Below are 21,809 nucleotides of genomic sequence, written 5' to 3'. Positions count from 1 at the left end.
GCATGGGCAGAGTGTAGAGGCTCACTGAATCTTCTATTCGTCACCAAATCCTCACGCGTGTTAGTTTCCTCTGCTGCTTCATTGCCATCCTCTTTAATGCTTTCTAGTACGATCATAAGCCTGCTTTGCTTAAGGCGTGACTCGTGGCCAGACATGCTCCTTGTAGCCCGTTTTCCTTGAAGATCAAGGGCCATCTCAGTTGAGCTGATCTCCATCATCGTACGGTTAAATGTGCTTGATAGAGAATCGGATCCTTCATGCACCATGCATTCTCCAAGGCTGCATTCGGCTTTGGTCAGCTGATTCATCCCCTCTCCTGATCAAGTCCCATTTATATATTCGCAAGCACAACCGTGTGCGCTCCGCTCAATTGCTCAGTGAAGCTGTAAATCAGGAACGTGCCCACGAAGATGGAATAGCTGATTCACCTTAAACTGAACTTGGCCTATGATATTCGGCGCACAGTTATATGCAAAATCATGCCTTCATGTTCCTACGTCAGCGCAGTCACGTTGGACGACTTGCACTTGTCACAATCATCTCAACGTTTACCTTAATGTTCCCAGAGTTCTGCCAGAAGGTTCCTTGGATGAGTATCGCGCTCAATACTTAGTTTTTGAGTGAAGATATATCTCATTTTCTCGTTTCCAGGGGATATTTTTCAGCTCATTGCTTCGAATTCGTGTTCTTGAAACTCGATAACAACTAATCCAGCGGGTTCTGGTCTTTTCTACTGCATCTAAATGCGCTTGCACACCGCATGGCCTGCTAAGATGCACCACCTGTCCTTTCCCAACTTTTGTCTACTTGTGTTTTTATATCGTTCTGTTTGGCGAATATTCCAGCCAAAGGTAGTTAATCAATTTACTTCCAATAAAATAATAATTTCGAAATAAACCGTGTTTGTTTGGTAAACACATGTGGCGTTATATTCGATCGGAAAAAAAGACAGGGTTATTAATTATTCCTTTCGCCGTAAAAGGAGTTGACAGCAATAATCCCAGGTGGCCCAAGCTCTGTCACAGGCTCTTCCACAGTGAATAATTAAAGATTTTGTATAGAGGGAGGACCCGTTGAGAGAGATTTGACTAGGGTCCAGGTTGACCGCGCATTAACGGTCTATCAGCTGCACAAGAAGTTCCTTCCACACATTAGAAGAATTCTTAAAAGCCGTTAATTTGAAATTGTCGCTGGATTGGTTGCTCGACAAACCATCTTTTGTGGGATTTTTCTCGGTGAACTTAAAGGGCAACTATTTGGCTTTCGTTCTACCAAGTTTTGACTCGAGGGAAAGTATTTAAGTGTTGTTTTCGATCGATTTTGGCGAGCATGTGTCAACAGAAGTTTCCGACCTTCCCGTATTTTGTGCACGGGTGATTTAGGGCGTCCAGCTAAAACACATCAACACGGCCTCAAATCGCGAGGAGAACAACACAGACTACTCTCTATGAAGGTAAGACTTTATTTCTTTGATTATTTCACACAAGTTTACATTTACGGAGCTCAAAAGCAAGTCCAACTAAACCACAATACAAACTCTTTAATTATTCACTGTGAAAGAGCCTGTGACAGAGCTTGGGCCACCTGTGCAATAATATGATCTTCTCCGCAAGATGGCGCCGTTTTAATTATTTGTTCAGCTGATGGCTCGGTGCCTTTAAGTCTGCGTCTTTTGTCCGCACTTGGTTTGACAGAAAAAAACATGATCAGGAAACTTCAACTTAAAGTCAAAACACAAAAGATTGTAAATGGAAAATACATTGTATTGAAACTATCTTAGGCATATTTATGATAATTTTACTTAGTCGGTGATGATGAGTAATAGGCCATACTCTGTTGTAACTTACACTGTAACTGGATATGGAATGAGGCTTCAAAAGTTGCAATGGAACTAACCGTTCTTGATGGGAATCGGGGGCAAAATTAGTAATTGCAAGCATGAATATAACACCATTTAGTAGTACTCATGTATGAAAAGCGAGCATCTGTGTGTAAGGTGTTAAGCAAACGGCATAACGATTCATACAAAATCGTAATATCACTCTTAGTGATATTGTAATTGAAATACGGACCTCAACCCCGGTAATACGTATACGCAGTGTACGGAATGAATAAAGGATTTTTTATATTCATTTGTGTGTCGAGAGGGTTCATACACAAGGTGCAGTTAAATTTCCATTGCCTTTAAAAGAAAAACGATTAATAATGGCAGTTGAACTGAGTGGAGTGCAATTTGGTCTGAAATCATACGCGTGATTTCAAATCAAACGATCGCGCACAAGCATTGCGCAGAATGCTGCGACACGTCCGCGTAATGCTGCTTGGTAGGGCCATTTCCTTCATTGCAAGTCTAGACTATGGCTGAGAAACTTATTTCTTGGCGCTTGTGTGTCGAAAGATGTTCGGGAAAGATTTTCAAAGCCATATCGAGGTTTTTCCAATTGTATGTGCGGCTAAGGGTGAATTTCTTTACGTCTGGAATCTGGAGACAAATCCCTGTCTGTGGAAAGAAGATGAGTATTTTTGAGATCTGAGGTGGCCTCTATTTCCAGACCATTTGCTATTTCCTATGTGTCTTTTGCCTTGATTTTATACTTGACTTGACTGGTCATTGATTTCAGCGATGGCAGTATTGTAACCTTCCCGTTTTTAAATTCGCCCGACATCAGTGCCGAGACTTTTCACAGTCCACTTTCCACGAACTAATAGCGGACGACAACCCCTGATAAACAACGCCTGTCTCGCCCGACTAAATATGTGTCTTCCTCTCAAAATGAACCACGACCTTTACCTGAACTTATCAACCTAAAACTAATTGTAGGATAAACGTTGGTTTCTTTAATTTTTACGCGTTCCATGTCATTTTCACGTGGTCACACGTCATTGTAAGAACTATTATAATTTCTGTCAGTACCTCAACGGTCTCCCTTACAAATGCATGACGCTTTTATAAGTCATGTTATACACTTAATTTTTAAATATTTCGTGGCGTGCCTGAGAAAGTTATCATCTTGTTGTTGTGGCCAGACCAACGAAGAGAGAAAATTCAGGTTCTGTTTTCTTAACACAAAGCTACACTAAAAAATGTAACCGTTGAGAAGCATCGTATGTAAATAAGTGATGGAAGACTCCTGTTTCTTTCCAGCATCTGCTCTAATTAATTTAGTGTTGTGCGTCTATTAATGCTGGGAGGACGCGGCTCTTAGCTTATTTAGTCTTCCTAAAAGTGGCAGATGCTCGGAAGTTTTAGATGTGGTAAATTTTCTGTTAGACTGCCTTAAAGAAAATCTGATATCTTTTCGTTAGTTCCATAAACACTAGCTGGGCAAGTCAAATCTAGGATTCGTTTTATGCGGTAATTACTGCAGGCATGATATATTGTGTCGAGGAAACGACTGAAAGTTCTAACGCTGATAAAATATACTCTGCAAAAACCAATCCCTTTTCCGTACTTGAAGAAAAAAGGGATCACATCCAACCATCGAGATTCTTCACAGAATCCATGAGCAGTTACACAAAATAACACTTTCCTACCACAATAATTAGTTCGATTCTTTCATTTCATTTTCAGTTCATAGTGCGTTTTCTAAAAATACCTTGACGCTGAACTTCATCTGCTGTTTAAACGTAACAGTTCTTAATTTAAATTTAGGATATCTGTCTTTTGTCCTTTCAGACACCTGTCCGGAAATCAAAAAGGGAAAGGGAGCTCGGTTTCAAAGGTATTTCAACTGTTAATAAATAGAAGATCTTTGTGAAAATGCATCACATTTTAAGTTAGTTTTCGACAGATTTATACGTTGTGTGACTGTATTACAAAACATTAAAAATAACTGTCATTTGACTAAGAAAATTGCATTTGTAATATTTTGACCACGTTTGCAGACGGATGCAGTGCTTCTTTCACAGACATCGTTAAGTCTCTTGAATATTTTTCTTCTTTTCTATTTTTCCTTTTTTCTTTGGGGGAGGAGGGAGGGGGGTAAAGTTTAAAATATTTGCGAGACAAGAGCAAAAGCTGAATGTTATATGGTCAGTTGGCTCCCACGTTGCAGTGCAACGGATTGTCTTAACACCCAACTCCAAATTTGCTACATTTTACCGTTAGCTTCTTCAAAAGTCATTACCAAAACTTCTTGGTTCTGTTTTGTCAAAAATGAAATTATTTAAAATATATTTATCACCTAAGCATTGATGTCTGAAACTTCTTCATTGACTTTGTTCATCTTTTGGCTTGTCTTGTCAATTCTTATTTTGATTGTGAAAACAAGAAAGGATACTCCTCCTTTTACTAATGCTTTGATAAATCAATGTAGAGTTCTGATTCACTGAACTAACGCATTAAAAATGAGTTATGCCGTAAAACCGCAAAGCTTTAGGTCATCCCTTGAAATCTTATTTCTGCGAAGTTGCTTTCACATCAATCAAACAATCTCCTCCTGTAGATGATTTCTTTTTACTTTCTGCCTGAAAGTGCATTATTATTGATAGTAAAAATTTTGTTTTTGGTGCCTCCTGGGAATAGGAGGATAAAGGAGAACTTTTCTGACTCACATATTCACCGCGCGAAGCTATAAAACTTGTAAAGCTATCTTTCGGTGGACTATGGGATTCTTTTTTTATATATATATTAAAGCTCCTCTAACGTATGATTAAGAGTACTTTTAACAAAATTTAACAGAAAGAGGAAAAAAATGTTTTTTTCTCCTGCTGATTTGTTGTGTTACACGACACAGCCATAAATATTGAGTGAAATTATAAAACAAAATATCAAAAAGGCAAGGAAAACTAAGGAAGTACGAAAATAACAGCGAATCGACTGAAGAAACCTTACGATGCACTTTCGAGCACCAAGAGACACAGGTCGACACTTTAATAGGATGCAATAGAATAGTGCAAGTTGAACGCTGCAAATTCTGATTCATCAGTATCTCTAGACAAAACGAGTTTCTTGGACATGTATCAAAGTGAAATTCATTTATTTATTTTTAACTACCAAGCAGAATAGCTGTTCAGTGTTCCATCACTCAGGGTTGTTAAGACTTGATCTGACCTGAAAAAATCTCTTCCAGCGTTGGTTGCGAACGTACGCAATCGTAACTGTCTCGTAAAGGTTGTTGAGGGAAAAAGTCTGGAAAAAATGCTTTAGCTGTTGTGATGTTTTTCTTATGCAAATTGGTCACCATGTGGTGTTTTTTTCAGTGGTAAGGTAGTTCCGGGGTAAACATTAGAGCTTCTTACGGAAGTGAGCTGAGCTTTTGCATGGGAAAAGTGTAGAGGCTCACTGGATCTTCTATTCGTCGCCAAATCCTCACGTGTGTAAGTGTTCTCTGCTGCTTCATTGCCATCTTCTTTGATGCTTTCTTGTACGATCATAAGCCTGCTTCGCTTAGGACGTGACTCGTGGCCAGACATGCTCCTTGTAGCCCGTTTTCCTTGAAGATCAAGGGCCATCTCAGTTAAGCTGATCTTCATCATCTTACGTTTAAATGTGCTTGATAGAGAATCGGATCCTTCATGCACCATGCATACTCCAAGGCTGCATTCGGCTTTAGTCAGTTGATTCATCACTTCTCTTGATCAAGTCCCGTTTATATATTCGCTAGCACAACTGTGTGCGCTCCGCTGAACTGCTGAAGCTGTAAATCAGGAACGTGCCCACGAAGATGGAATAGCTGACTCACCTTGAACTGAACTTAGCCCATGATATTCGGCGCACAGTTATATGCAAAATCATGCCTTTATGTTCTTACGTCAGCGCAGTCACGTTAGACGACTTGCACTTGTCACAATCATCTGAACGTTTACTTTAATGTTCCTAGAGATCTGCCAGAAGGTCCATTGGATGAGAATCGCGCTCAATACTTAGTTTTGAGTAAAGAAATATCCCTCGTTACCGAGGAGATTTTTTAGTTCATTGCTTTGAATGCGTGTTCTTGAAACTTGATAACGACTAATCCAACGGGTTCTGGTCTTTTCTATTACAATTGAATGCACTTGCACACCGCGTGGCCTGTTTTCTCCTTGGCATTTTATGTAGTTCTGTTTGGCGAATATTCCAGCCAAAGGTAGTGCATCAAATTTCATTCCGTGATAAAATAACAATTTCAAAAGAAAACGTATTTGTTTTGTAAATACGTGTGGCGTTTTATTCGAGCGGAAAAAAGACAGGGTTCTTAATTATTCCTTTCGCCTCAAAAGGACTTGACAGCAATAATATGATTTTCTCAGCAAGGTGGCGCGTTAATTGTTTGTCCAGCTGATAACTCGGTACCTTTAAGTCTGGTCTCTTTTGTCCGTACGTGGCTTGACAAAAACAAATTGATCAGGAAACTTCAACTTTAAGTCAAAATACAAAATATTTCAAACGTAGAATAAAAGAGAAATCATACATTGTTTTACAGTGAAACGAACACAACCGGGGCCACCCAACGTTTTTTAGCCAATTACAAGACAAGTACGGAACAAAAGAATGGGAGTTCGTTCACCAGCGGTCAAATTAAACTGCTCTTTTGACTGGAGTCGATGTGAAGACATGCGAAAGCTTCTAGTTTTTTTACGGTGAAATAAATATGTTGTTTATTTCGTTTACGGTAAAAGCGAATAAATATTTACCTAATAGCGGCCGGCAATTTTGAAGACGGAACAGCCTCAACGTACGTAAGTAAAGAATAATGCTGGGTAAACCAATGAAATTTATTTTTCGAAACACGGTCTGGAATGTCGGAGACAAGAACTTGTATAATTTACCGAGTATTGCTGCAGGGAATTTTGAAGACTGAACGAACTCAACGTAAATTTACCAAATTACGGCTGAGTAAACTTTTATAACAAAAATTTTTCGAAATAGGGTATGGAGTTTTGAAGAAGAAAGCTTGTATAACTTACCGAATTTTGGGGCCGGGAAGTTTGAAGACTTTTTAAAGAAATTTACTAAATTACGAACGAGTTAACTTATAAAATATACATTCCGAAACACGGTCTGGAATGTCGAGGATGAAAGCTTATGTAATTTACGGAATAATGCGGCTGGGAATATTGAAGACCAAACGGACTCAATACCAATGTATTTGCGGAATTGACACGGCCTGAGATTTTGAAGACGAAACGGTTTTACCTCAAATCAGTAAATGTTTGAAATACTTCCCGACTTTCAAACTACAACGCAAACGGAATCAACCACCGGTAATACATACTAAAACTAAATTTGAAATTTTCTTTGTCCTCGTGATTGGTTACTAACATTCCCGGTAAAATTGTAGATACCCATTTTGAAACTCGATTTTTTAAAATTGTTTATTTCATCTTTAATTGTAGATACGGCCGTTTTTCAATGATATTTTAAATATATACTTGTGTTGAGCCGGTTTCGCCTTGAGGTTTAGCCGGCCGTAATTTGATATATTTATTTACATCGAGCCCGTTTCGTGCTCAAAATTCGCGGCCGCAATATTCAATAAATTACATAAGCTCTCGCCTTCGGCATTCCAGGCCGTGTTTCGGAAAATATATTGTATAAAGTGAGTCGGCCGCAATTTGGTAAATTTAACTTTAGTCAGTTTAGTCTTCGAAATTACCGGCCGCCATTCGGTAAATATTTATTCACCTTTACCGTAATAGAAATGAAAAATATTATATTTTTTTTGCTTTAAAAAAACTATAAGCTTTCGCATACCTTCACATCTGATCTAGTCAAACGAACAGTGAAATTTTACCCTTATGGTGATTGATCCGCTGATGAACGAACTTCAATTTTTTTTGTTCTAAACTCGTCTTGTGATTGGCTAAAAAACGTTGGGTGGCCCCGATTGAGTTCTTGTCACTGTAAAACTGTCTTTGGCCTGATTTATGATGATTTTTCTTACTTGGTAATGACGAGTGTAATAAGACGAGAGACAACGAGAGACAAGGATAAAACTAGACCGTTTTACTTAGAGAAATATACATGTTAACAATCGCTTCGAATATTTAAGTAGGTCCCTAGTAAACGCACATACTGCAATGTAATGCATCTTATTATAACAATGATTCATAAACTCAAGGCCATACTCTGCTGTAACTTACACTGTAACTGGATATGGATTGAGGCTTTAAAAAATTGCGATGGGACTAACCGTCATTGATAGGAATCAGGAGCAAAATCAGTAATTGCAAGCATGAATATAACACTAGTTAGTTGTACTCACCTATGAAAATTGAGCATCTGTGTGCAAGGTGTTAAGCAAAACGGCATAACGTTTTATCAAAAACGTAATAGGGACCTTAAGAAACCACGACGGCGACGCCAAAGAAGACTTCAATTAAAAAATGAATTTCTACTCTTAGTTAGAGTTTAAAAAATGGCTGCAGGAGCTTACTCTCTCATACAGCGCCACAGCTCAACTTCAACATGACGTACAAGGTAGCCGTTGAGTTCCAAATGGAAATTAAAATAATTTGCCGTCGCGGTTTTGGTTCGTAGACGACGCAAGTTTTGACGATTTCACGGCTAAGGAAGGCTAAGAAATGTACAAAGTTTCAAAACGCACATGCTGAGCTACTGTTCTGCCAATTAGATCTCTTGTTTTTCCACGTCCTCGTTGCCGTCGCCGTCGCCGTCGTGGTTTCTTAAGGTCACTAATATCACTCTTAGTGAGACTGTAATTGAAATACGGACTTGACCCACGGTAATACACAGTATACAGAATGGATAAAGGATTTTTGATGTTCATTTGTGTGCCGGGAGGGTCTACGTGCTAGGTGTAGTTAAAAGGTAATACTGCCATGATCACCGTCACGAAAATAGAACAAGGATCTACAGTATCTAGGTGAAAAAACAACCCTTGTTCTATAATACAATCGAAAAGAAAGTGTAGTAGGTGTAGAAGCTGTAGTTTGGTGCCATATGGTGTCGTAGGTGTTGTATGGTAGAGAAGGTGTAGCAGTTGTAGTAAATCATCTACTACAACTAATTACACCAAACTACACCAAACCACACCAAACCACACCAAACTACACCAAAGTACGCCAAACTACACCAATCTACACCAAACTACACCTACTACACCAAACTACACCAAACTACACCAAACTACACCAAGCTACACCAAACTACACCAAACAACACCAAATTAAAATCGTGCCTTGCAAACTTCTGGAAAGCAACTTGGTTAAAAAATCTTAACTTTCTAGTCGGGCTGAAATTTCCGATATGGACTGGGAGACAAAAACTACCATAGAGCGGAGCCAGAAGAGTAACCCGCTAACCAGAAATCGTAACAGTCAGCGGTTTGAACAGCGGGCGTGTAAATTTTGGTATTCAATATGACAAATGCTCTTAGTTCTGCAGATTTCACGAAGAATAGATCGAAAAGAAGGAAAAGTTCTTACATTCAAGTTTAAGAATGGTGAGTTGCAGACGAAATAAAGGAAAGGTAAATATGACACTTGTTTGAAGTGAGTAGCATATAAAATTTTAACCGTACACCAAGAAATGCCACCTTACAAATTGAAAAGGCAAGGTGTTAAGGGATGTTTTTGGCGATAAAACGTTTGCTTTGCGAGTTAAACCTCTCATCTTTTGGATTTGATGATGGGGAACCGAAATCGGTGCAACCGTTTCCTCGTGGCAGACTAAGAAACCATGAAGTTAAACCCTATTTTAAGGGATAAGAGTAAAAGGAAAGTGTTGCTATTGTAGGAGGTTATTGGAATGAAAACGCACCGTCTAAACCAGTTTTTTCTCACTTTTCTTTCGATTGAAATACGATTCGAACTTGACTCTATCTCTTTTGATGATGAGCAAAGTTGAGTTTCGAGCAGTAATGGCACAAAATGCAAACTACAGATCTAAAATATTTAGTCATGTTTAGCCTGTCAGGAAAAAGGTTTTCTTTGCGTGTAAGATAAGAAGACATAAAATAGAACATTTTGATTCTCCCATCTCAACACAATGCTAAAGAGAAGCAAAACGATCACTTTGCTCATGAATGTGCTATAAATGGCTCTTTTTTGGCTCTCTCCGGCATTTGCTCCCATCAAATCAGATTTCTTTTAGAATCGCATCACTAAATAAAATCTCGCATTCTGATTGGTTAACGAAGCGAGGTAGTTAGTGTGGATTTGCGAGTTGAAAACGAGGCTAAGTGATATTGTTTTGCATCTACGTGGACGTCACAGCTATCGTCAAATTGTAACACCACGACTTCAAGAGATTTTTTCTACAATGTCATTTTGTGATGAAAGCCATTGTCGCCTTTTGAAGAGCCAAAAACAAACAAATGCGATTTTTGAAAGTGAGCGGGAGGTTCTTCTCGACTTTGAAATGGCTTTTTGGAGCGCGCGCTAGGATCAAAACAAACAATATCATTGCTGTTGTCCTTTTTTTTCTTATTTTTACTCTCTTATGCGATTCAAGGAAAATCCGTTACCTGAGTCGGGAATAGGCCTTTTGCAGTTAGAGATCACGTGTTTAGATACCGCATAACAACAACATACTGGAGAGCAAGCACTCCACTGATCTCAGAAAAAATAGAGATCACAGAGGTCTGCATTCAAACAAAGAATACAGCGGATAACAAGTTAAAGGGTATCCCAATTCGAGAAATCTTGTAAGTTTTAATCAACAGCTTTCTTGGAGTGTATCAGCGAAAAACGAATTTTGGTGTGATTTTGCTGCTGATACACTCTGGGGAAGCTGTTGATTACTTCTTACTGGATTTCTCGAATTGGGATACCTTTTGACCTGTTATCCGCTGTATTCTTTGTTTAAATGCAGACCTCTGTGACCTCTATACTGTCTGAGATCACTGGAGTGCTTGCTCTCCAGTATGGCGTTGCTATGCGGTATCTAAGCACGTGATCTCTAGCTGCAAAAGGCCTATTTCGCGTTAAATTGCTCTTGAAAGCCGATATCTTACGAATCGCTTCGCGGTTCATGCGATATCGGTTTCCGCGTGCAGTATAAAGCGGAATTCCCTTGTCAGGTAATGAATTTTCCTATATCATTAATGCTGCGGGAACCGACGTAGAGCTGAACTACTCTAAAGAATACCTGATGTTTTTTCATACGTTTCCGCCTGCCATCCGAAAACACTCAGTCGAGCCAAACTCTTTGGCTCATTTATCATCTTAATCGCTGCAGGTCTGATGTATTGTGTGGCACAAACGACGCAAGGTTTTAAGCTGATAATACGTATTTTCGCTAAGTAACCCATTTATCGAATGTTTAGGAAGGCCCTAAGAAAAATAGTGCAACAGAAATTATTAGCTAACAAAATAACCCCTATGCTGCCGCGTGCTATCAATGCTATATTCCTTTTTTCATTTGCAATTTCTTTTTTCATTGAAACTTTTCTTCTCACTTTTTTCCTTAAGCTCTTCACCACCTGCTGTTTAAGCGTGCAGCATACTGTTCATAATTTGAATTTTAGGATGTCAGTCTTTCGTTTCTCTCAGACAAATGAAAATCAGATAGGGTAGAGGGGCAGGGAGGGGGGTGGTCACTAAGCCTCTAAATAACCGTCAGCCTGATATTAAGTTTAGATTTAGATTCTCAGTGATAACCGATATTTGTTATTTGCCGTCTCAAATTCCATATAAAATAACTTTTTCCGTGAAAAAATTACGGTTGGTTATTTAAATAGAGTTTAGCAGTTGTTAAATTATAAAAAGCGCGCTCTACACTATCTTGAATTTAGCTGAAACTTTTATCTGAACATTTATTCTCATGAACAGTGTCAAGAGGGCCGAAAGCTAACAGTGGAAGAACATTTAACCCTCTTATACAGAGAATACGTAAGGCCTACAACTTGCATAATACCACAGTTTTCGTTAAATCTCGTGAAACTGTGAGTAATCGGCCCTACATCTTTGGCCACGAAAAAAGTTAATCGTTGCTCCTTTTCGTTCCGGAAAAGTGTAATGCTTCAAGCGTTAGCTTCCCAGAATTCATTGTGGCTGGTTTATTGACCTTCATCCCATTTCCGGGATAGTAAAATAAGTGTTTTCTCTCTCTGCGCTGCACTATTTCCTGATATGTGCAGGCTCATAGGATGCAGTTATATAGGAACGTTTCCCCAGGGGCTGTTTTTGAAGAGATTTGTTTTAGCCTTTATGTCGATCAATATGTCAGGCGAAAGCCTAAACATAAGCCAGCAAAAAATGGAGAAATTCCCGGGAAAATCAAAGTAAGAAGATAAAAATCTATTCTTGACAATTGTTGTGTGACGATGTCCCATCGTCGCGATGACTCAATTAAAACCCAATTTCGGTATGAAAAGAACGATGAGTCGAACAAAAATTGCAAACCTTAATCCAAAGTTATTTGGCTTGGAGAGCGCAATTCGATTGAGCGCCGAATAAACCAAGAGTACAAACAACTCATCGAAACAATGGAATATATCTCTAAGAAACAGCGAGAATAAGCAAGCTGTTTGAAAAATGGGAGGCACGAAGCGTCGATTGGTTTAAGTTTGAAAACGATTGGCTGAGAAGATGAGCCGTGTTTTTTGAACTAATCACAGGGTAAAATAATTTAATCCCGGCTTAATTTCGACTCTCCATTTAAATTACCTCAACTAGAATTTTACATGCTATAGAAATGAAGCAGGAAACCTCAGCTTTAAACCACACTCTGCTCACTTTCCCATTCCAAACAAAGAATCACCAATTCTAGTTTTTATTGTTCTCTACACCATGATCTTTATTTTATGCGGATAATTTTACTGAGTCACGTGTACGTATCGTATGGCATGTTCTAAAGCGCGATTGCCGTTATCAATACACTTTTCAATCAGATTCTCAAAATATTAAATTCAAATAAAGCTATACAAATTTTAATTTGCTCAGTTTATCTAAACATTCAAAACTTTATCGTTTCTAGGAAACATCTGAAGGTATCTAGATTGTAAAACCACAAATCAGAACAGTTTTTTAGTGTCTCATTACTAAAGGTCGTTATATTAGGACTTAATCTGACCTGAGAAAATCTGTTCCAAGGTTGTGTGCGGATGCAAGCAATCGTAACTGTCTGGTAAAGGTTGTTGAGGAAAGAAGTCGGGAAAAAATGCCCTAGCTGCTGTGATATCTTTCTTGTGGAAGGTTTTCGTGTTGTGCTTTTTCAACAATAAGCGAGATCCAGAAGAATCATATGCTTTTGTATGGGCAGAATAAAGAGGCTCGCTATGTCTTCTCTTCTTCTCCAGGTCTTTAGACTGGAAAGTTTTCTCTGCTGCACCATAATCTTCTTTGCTACCAAACAGGTATCTTGTAGCCTGCTTTCCTTGAAGATCAGGCTCCAAATCTGTTGATTTAATCTCCATCCTAGTATTTTTTAATGCGCTTGGTAGAGAAGTGGATCTTTTAGCCACCCTGCATACTCCGTGGCCGCACTCACCCTCGGTTGACTGGTTCATTGCTCCTCTTGGCTAAGCGATAGGAATTGCTCAAAGGCCCTCAAATCCGATATGTCTTCGCCTTGATGCAGTTCCTGTATATATGCTCGCTTTACGACAAAGCACGCTGCGAACACAGCAACTGTAAATTAAGAATGTATCTATCAAAATGAAATTCCTGAGTCGCCTAGAACTGAACCTTGATGTTCGGTGCACAGTTATATTTACAACCATGGCTTTGTTCGTCGTTATGTTGTTACGTCAGCGTGGTCACGTTGCAGTACTTACATTCATCACACTCATATGAACATTGAGAGGAAGGCTCGATGGTTTTTGCCATGTAAGTTCATTGGTAAAAAATGGTGTTCATCGCATAGTCCTTGGATGAGGAGGTATACCATTTTTGCGTCACTATCAGCAAATTAAATTTCATACTTCAGATTCGTGTCCTTGAAACTCGATAGAAACCTTCGAAATGACTGCTCTACAAGGTTCTAGATTTTTCTACTGCTTCTGCGTATGCAAGTCCATCGTATGGCCTGCTGGGATACAACATCTGTCTTTTGCGAGAGTTTCTTATTATTATGTTTAACGAAATTTCCAGCTTAAGGTAGATGATTCATTTTCCTTCAATTCAGACTGCAATTTTAAAAGCAACCGTGTTTGTTTTATAAATAAATGCGTTTTTTTTTTATTCTAGTGGGCATAGCCCGATATTTAATTTTTTATTTTACCATAAAAGGACTTGACGGCAGTAAGACACAAAGCCGGCGCGTTAATTGTTTGTTCAGCTGATCATGATGACCAGGTGCCGCCATGTCTTAACGTGCCTTGAAATATATTTGTAACTTTATGCTTTCAGTGTTCTTTGACAAAAGTTTTATTTAAGAAAGATTTCTGATAACTTAACTTTAAATTAAAACCAAAATTGAATATGCGGAGTAAGGGAGGAAATAATTTTCTTTCTTGTGAATCTTGATCCAACTTAGAACTGTCATAAATTATATGAGCAGGTGAATATATTCAGTATTTTTTTCCTTTGAACAAATCTGAATCCATCTTTTGCATATATAAGACAAACATTGAAGCCTTAAAAAGTTGAGATAGAACACTTTCTGATTAAATCAGGGGCGAAAAGAAGCAAACAATGATAAAAACGTAGATATAATATAAATCAGTGGCACTGGTGTGACATTGAACGCGTGCGTGCAAATATATGCCATAACGACTCATAACTTTTAATATGTTAATAGGTGAGATCATAAATGAACTAACACCGACCTATAAAACGAATGTTGTGTGTGTTGTTCGGAAACTTGTGACTGAAATCAGCTTAAGGTGAAATGGAGGGAAAATGTTGTACGGCGGAATAAATCCTTTTTTCATCGTTGATATCCGGTTTTTTAGTGAGGGATAAGGTAGTGTTATTTTTAACGCTCGTGAAGAAGACTTAAGGTCGTTTGGCATACATCGGGCCTTTAATTTTTAGTTTGAATATTCCGCAATATTTGTCATTGTGCATTATCAAATTGTCGTTTTCCCGCAAAGATAATAAAGAACTTGAACTAAATAAGAAACTCATTAATAAGTGCACGATAAATAAATTTTAAATCTTATGCAGACTTTAAACTTGTGATTTTGCAATTAGAATAAGCTGCTGGTTAAAAAGCCGCACATCTTATCAAGAAAGCCGGCTTCCGGCAATTCGTAGTTAATGAGCTTTCTTCGACGTGCTCAGCCTATAGAATGCACCACTATTAACTTCCTTCATGACAGGTCTTTCCTGAGTCTGAAAATTGACTTGGAAGGACTGAATACATTTCATACATTGAGGTAAATATCAAGATAAATTAGAATACAAAGGGACATCATTTGTTTTTCATTCGTTTAATATGCAGTGCTTGGAAAATAGAAATTTAGGATTCTATGTATGAAGTCTTTCAAGTTAATTCTTTCATATTTCGGAGTAGCTAATACATGTCACATTCGGCTATAGACAATCTCTTATCTGTCAATCTATTCACATCAATACAAACAGGTGATAAATTACAACCTTCATGAGGAGTACGTGTGCATAGATCCCATTTACTGATCTATCCGAGAGTTTTTTTAAGCGATTGCTAATAACAATCAAACGCTGTCCACACGTATTTCACAAAGATGAACGATTATGTTTAGATTGTTAGATGTCCACACGTATTTCACAACGATGAACGATTATGTTTAGATCGTTAGAATGATAATTGATATTGTTTCCAATATTCAAAGCTTGCTTGCTGATGGAGTCCTAAATTCTCCGAAACACGAACGCTGCGAATCCGTCCTGAAAATACCTCCTCCATTGTCAGCTTTATTGCCCACAAGCCACTGTCAGAATTATGTCCATGTGCTGGATCTCTGGGAAAGAACTCCGGAAAGAGAATTTTAGCGACATTGGCATCCTTCGAATCTCCAATCCCAGAAACTACTGGACTTGACTTTCTCAACCGAGGTTCAGTTTGTAATTCCATATCCTCTGGTAAAGTTTTAATGTTAAGACAATGAGTACTCTCGCTTAAAAGTTCAATGTATTCCTTCGCCCTTTTGTTTTTGCAATCTTGGCAAATGTCATTACATTGCACTTGTTCTCCAAATTCTTCTTCTCGTCTTTCGCTTTGTATAAATCTTTTCTGTCGGGTCTCTCCGATGTCTTCAGATATAGTAGCCAGAGGCTGTAGAGAGCGTTTGCTTCCATGCAGTAAACGGCTTTGCTTTTCCATTGCTGCGTTGTTTCCGTTCTTGTTCTGCTGCGAGGATAATGATTTTGCGCTCCTCATACAATGTTTTGTTTTCTGAATACTCCTAAAATCGCCCAGCTGCTGTAATTTATAGTGGTGTTGTTTGAAGTGCTGGAACAGTCTGAATTAGAAATTACGTGTTACTTGCCAATATAAGAGTGAAGGGCCCCTCTGGAAAAGCAAATATTTTGGCATAAAAACGTCACGTACTTTCTAAAGGGCCATATCATGTTTTTGTCACGCACAGAGACAAAAAATAGTAAATATAATAACAACACATGGAAAATATCACCATGAGGCTCTTTCAAATTTATTATATTGTATAATTGGAAGATTTTCCAGCACTTGTTTTATTGTTGTTTTTACAGTAGTTCGTATCCCTAATCTAAAATGTAATTATCTCTCGTCGTGAATAATTCATTCAGGTGGCATCAAACTATATTTACCCAGAAGGTTCTGTTTTGATCTGAGACACACAGACTTTGTCTGATGGTCAATACAGATATTGATACATCCCACACGATTGGTGCGTGCAAATTCTATTTGCTTCATAGTTTATTTGGGAGAGGAAACGACATAATGGGAATTAATGATAATAATTTTTTTCTTAAAAAAAAATTATTATTATTATTATTATTATTAAAAAAAATTATTCGGACTAAAACCTGTCATTTACTTGAATTTCGTTGAACGTCTCACTTAAATAACGTTCTTTCTTAATCATAAGATAGAAGAAGAGAACTTTCATTTTAAAATCAGCAAACATATTTGTGCTTTTTCTAACTAAAGATACATTCAGTGGGGAAAACTTCTGGTTTGTCAGCCTCAGTTTCTTTACTAAAAAGGCCTAGAAGAAAGCACGGTTTGTGTAATATAATAAGCTTTCATTATTGTCTTAGTGAATCATGATGCAAAAATATTTATCTGCGTCATTTTCGATATTAGCAAAAAATTCGCGATCCTGAGATTCATCTCTACAAATGTCTCTTTTCATGACTTTTCTACGACGAAAGATGTGATTTTGAATTCTGAACAGTCAAAACAAATCAAAACGTGCTCACAAATACTTATTAAAATACAAGGCCTTTAAGTATATGTATATTGGCCTTACTGATACTAATTTAAAAGCATATTCGCGTTTTCTCTTTCTTAGTTAAAATCTGTTTTTAGCCCTTGAATTGCTCAGTCCATTTCGATCTCTGGGAGGACGAAAAGTCCAAAAAAACCAATAAATTGAAATAATAAAATGGATCGATTAGTATGTGATCATGGCCGCTTCATGCGGGAAGTTGTTTTGCCGACATTGAAATTTTCTCAAGGTAATAGAGACGTATTTCAGATAAGCAAAAACTTTGACATAGCATAAATATTTTGCGGATGCACGACATTTTTGTAAAAACTTCTGCGAATTGCCAGTATTCCGCATAATTCATTTCCAGAAATTTCCCACTTTCCGTCGAATGGTAAAGTAGAGTCTGTTTACGAGCCTTTTTTACGGCCATTCACATGGTTAATACGTGACAACAATAATGGTCATGAAAGCTGCTAAAGTAATGCCTCTGTTAGTAGTGGAACGTTTTCCATCATTTTCAGTAATATCAGTTTGATCTTCACATGGACAAAGAATTGATTTAATTAACTTAAATCAATGGAAAATAAACATGTCTGGGGAAAATCGAGAACTATTTTCTCTTTAGAAACTACTGTTTATTATGATGAAAATATATATGTATACATATCACGAAATCAATAGTTTATTCTCCTCGCTGATTTATAGACGGTCTTACAAATCCCATATTGATTTATATCTTAATCGTAAAAATTACAAGTTCCTTGATTGTAATTGGTTTAAAACTCTTATTTTCCACTAATTCACTTGCCAAGTTGTTATCAGACAGTTGAAAAAGCCAAACATATTCAAAGTTGTAGCTTAAAATAACCAGTCGCATTCAAAGTTGTAATTAAAATCAACCAATCCAATTCAAACTTGAAGTTTAAATCAACAAATCACAACCTTAGTTTCTTTCAATGCAAATTTTTGCTTTCTTACATAACTTGGCTATTCTTCTTTTCTCGTTGATAAATCGTCGTCCAATTCGGTCGGTAATCATACCCGTGATAAAGAGAAAAAAATATCTAAAGGGATGAATTTGCTTTCTGGCATTTTTTTGTGTGTTAAGTCTAGATAGTACACTTTCTTAATGGACCATTCTACTTTTAAACTAAACAAATTATATTTGTACTTGTATCGTAGAATAGTCACAATGATCGATGATATTTGATATTTTGATGTCGAAAATAATAACAATCAGGGATCAGGAAAGTATTTCGCCCAATTTTGTTTCTCTCCAATACGAAACTGAGAGAATTAATCATGGTGACATCTTTGCAATCGGCTCTTTGAAATTTGTGATAAATGTAGTTGCCAGCACAGTTTTTTTTTAAATCATCTTTGGACGGAAACGACATCGTGAAATAAATGAATTATTATAATCAGCCTCAATATTAGAATATTTCCCAAAGAAGAAAAAAACTATCAAATTTCCAAAAAATCATCCATACAACAGTCATGAGTTCTGTAAAATTGAAAAAGATAATAATACAAACATGTTTTTACTAATGCAAATATACATTATGTTCTGTTTTTGGTGGGTAGTTCTATAATTATCGTCTTTATTACCAAAACGTAAACACGGAAAAATTGACTGAAACATTTTGTTTCGAAATCAACATCAAAAAGCAATGTTTCGCGAATCTAAAAGCCTTGTCCTAAACTTGAAAAAATGGTAAAACTTTTCATTTCTTAACTGAGTAAGAAATTCTTCTTTTTCGTTTCCTTTTGAACCATTTAGAAACATCAATTTTTCCTGTAAGAGCCTTGATTTAATTTATTGAAAAAAAGCTAAGCTTATCTAAAAGACATCTTAAAGTGCATTCGTAAGCTTTTGATTTTCTAAAAATTTGTTCTAAGGCATCAAAATGAGATCACGTAGCAGCCCTCTAAGAGTGCTAAAATTAGCGAATACATCTGCAAGTTCTTTTTAAATTTGACTTTGTTAACACCTTCTTGATGGTCAGCATCCTGAGCCTTAATCAGAGAGGAAACATCTTCTGCTGATTGAGCTCCCTCTGACGTCATCATGACATACAGCAGTTGGTGATGATTTTAAAATTTTGTTGGAAAAATACACAATTCCTACATCTTTTCTCAAGATTGTATTCTTTGCTATTGACTCTAAGTCTAACACCCTTAATTATCCGATTTGTTATATTTGAACTGTCACATCCTGACGCAGTTTTCTGCAGACAAATTTCGGAATAAATAATCACCTTTGATGTCAACCTTCAAGCCACGACTGAAAGCTAATGTTAAAATTTTTATACCTGTGTAGAATTATACGTAAGTGTTTAGATGTAGCAAAGTCATATTTCTTGTATGTCGTTCTTTGTCCTTCGGGGGCTACAAGGTATTTCTCGGGTAATCAAGTTTATAAAAGCAGTTTTTTTTTTAATTTTTGGGCTCTGAGTGTTGAATAGGATGCTTTCCTATAATTTTGGCACGTGAAATTTACATTTGGTGAATGTCAAAAGTCCCGCTCCAGCCTCCAACGTCAAACGCTTATGAAAGAAATATTCTATGGAGAGATTGTGGAGATAAACTGAAAATGGTTATACGAAGGCAAAATGCGTATGAGATCGAACAAGGTTCTATTACGGTTAGAGAACATTTATCACATTCATCACATTCATGATATCACTAACCTTACGGACTAGAAAATTTCTTCAAACCCAAATTAAGAATAAAAATGTCAGTCCTGTGTTTCATTCAAAATTACTCAAAGCACAATTAAATTCGTAAAAGGATGTAGTAGACCATTTTTTTAAATTAATTTTTAAAAAAAACAGAAAGAACAGAATAAGTGATTTGGCTTGCAATGAAATATTAAATAATTAAGGTGGTAGTGTCAATTTGGACCATGTTTTTACCAATAAATGCTTACAAGCCACGCTGTGAATTTCTTTATTTCCGAGAAAAATTAAGCAGACTGACTTGTTCCAGCACACGAAGCAAAGCAGTGTGTTTACCGTTATTTTTTTTATTTGAATCAGCGTTGAAGGTAGAGCAGTGTGATTCTACGGCTTGGCAGTTACGTTTCAGAAGTTCGAGATATAGAATGCTTGGGATTATTGTAAAATTAAGTAAAGTAATCGGATAAAACGGACGAAGCGAATCATCTCAGATGACATATGGAGCCTACTTTATAAAACATATACTGCAGATTTAATACATCTTAAAAAAATGTACTTTATAGATTTGTACTTTATTATGCTGTGATAAATAGAGTTTTGTAACCAATCAGAGGAATTGCAAATTTTTAATGTATATAAATATTATATATCAACAGTAAAATGTCATCGATTTTGATCACGAAACAGTGAATTTAAATTTATTCTTTCTGAGCAAGGTATAGTTTATTGCCGGTAAAGCAAAGGGACTGAATATTTACTGATACTTGAAGTAGACAATCAGAAATTTTGAAAACGAAAGTTGACATATCAAACTTTATGCGATCAAATTTAATTTTCACCATCTTGGAAACGTGATGGATCTGAACTGGCAATTAAGATAAGAAAACAAAACTGAAGAGAAATAAGATGCCCCACGAATGATATCGGTGACCTAAATTAATCAACGTACTTTAAGACGATAGAGTTCATCGCTTCTGGAAATTGGATGATCTTATTTAAATGAATTAGGCATGTTGCTTTTGTGCGTGCTTTGATGCCTTGTGAGGGTATATCTACAGAGCTCTGACAGTTGACTATTATTCTGTAGCCTGCGGCATCTCGGTTTCCCGCAGCGGTTATCTCACCACCTGCCCGCGCCTGAGCTCGCATTGGAGCGTTCAAAAACCTCTTGTCATCTTGCTTTTCAAACAAGCCCGCAAATGTCGCAATTATAATAGGCATGAGACCTGTTTTTCCATATTCTCAAAAAATTGTAGTCGTTAAAACAAATGAAATGACAGCAATATTTCCCCTCCTAGTATCGTATTTGAATAGAGGCCAAAATTAGATATTTGGGTCAATAAAGAAAAGCAGCGTAGTTGTGAAAAGCTTTTTCAGTTGCTGATAGTTGAATTAATATTCGGCGTCTTTGGAGACCAAAACAACCCTTACTTTCGCAAAAAGAAGCGATTTGAAAGACGTGACATGCATTTAGTTATCTTCGGAAAGCTAGAAAACAAGTTTTGGCGGGACCAATCACAGGCACTTTCGCTCCTCGCTTAGAACAACAAGTTGGCGGATATAGGTTATTTTTAAACTCGCGGGATCATACGTGGGCAGGTAACTTGGTGTAAATCTGTTCTAGTTGCTATAAAGAAACACATATCTCGGCTAATTGAGGTGAACTTGATTTACGCCTGCATGAAAATCGCGGCTTCACCGAAACGGATTTCTATTTTTTTGTGCTTGATGAGTTTGCTTATATCAGAGTAGAGTGTTATTCTACGATTTAAAGCCGTAATCAAAACACTTTCACGAGGAACATCTGAAGATTTCACGAAAATCGATTGTATCACGAAAATAATTACCAAGTACAACGATGACTTTTTACAAGCGTTATATTCCACAGAAAGAAAGGGAAAGTGATTAA

General features: G+C 37.1%; 2 long non-coding RNA genes across 3 annotated transcripts in view; one reads left to right on the top strand and one right to left on the bottom strand.

The window, feature by feature from the left end:
- Positions 1–1,086: 1,086 nt before the first annotated feature.
- Positions 1,087–21,809, top strand: part of LOC148734940 (uncharacterized) — a 38,409-nt gene continuing 17,686 nt past the window's right edge. For both annotated transcript variants that reach the window (XR_015999317.1, XR_015999316.1), the window contains exons 1-2: positions 1,087–1,453; positions 3,677–3,722. This is a non-coding gene — a long non-coding RNA (uncharacterized LOC148734940). The remainder of the gene's footprint in view (positions 1,454–3,676; positions 3,723–21,809) is intronic.
- Positions 15,242–19,995, bottom strand: LOC148734942 (uncharacterized). Its single transcript, XR_015999319.1, has 2 exons — positions 19,913–19,995; positions 15,242–16,271 (listed from the first exon to the last, which is right to left on the bottom strand). It is a non-coding gene; the product is annotated as an uncharacterized LOC148734942 (long non-coding RNA).

This window comes from Stylophora pistillata, chromosome 3 (assembly GCF_964205215.1).
Source record: "Stylophora pistillata chromosome 3, jaStyPist1.2, whole genome shotgun sequence".
Lineage (NCBI taxonomy): Eukaryota > Metazoa > Cnidaria > Anthozoa > Scleractinia > Pocilloporidae > Stylophora > Stylophora pistillata.
The sequence above is the reverse complement of the archived record's forward strand: the minus strand, read 5'-3'. Positions and strand labels throughout refer to the sequence as shown.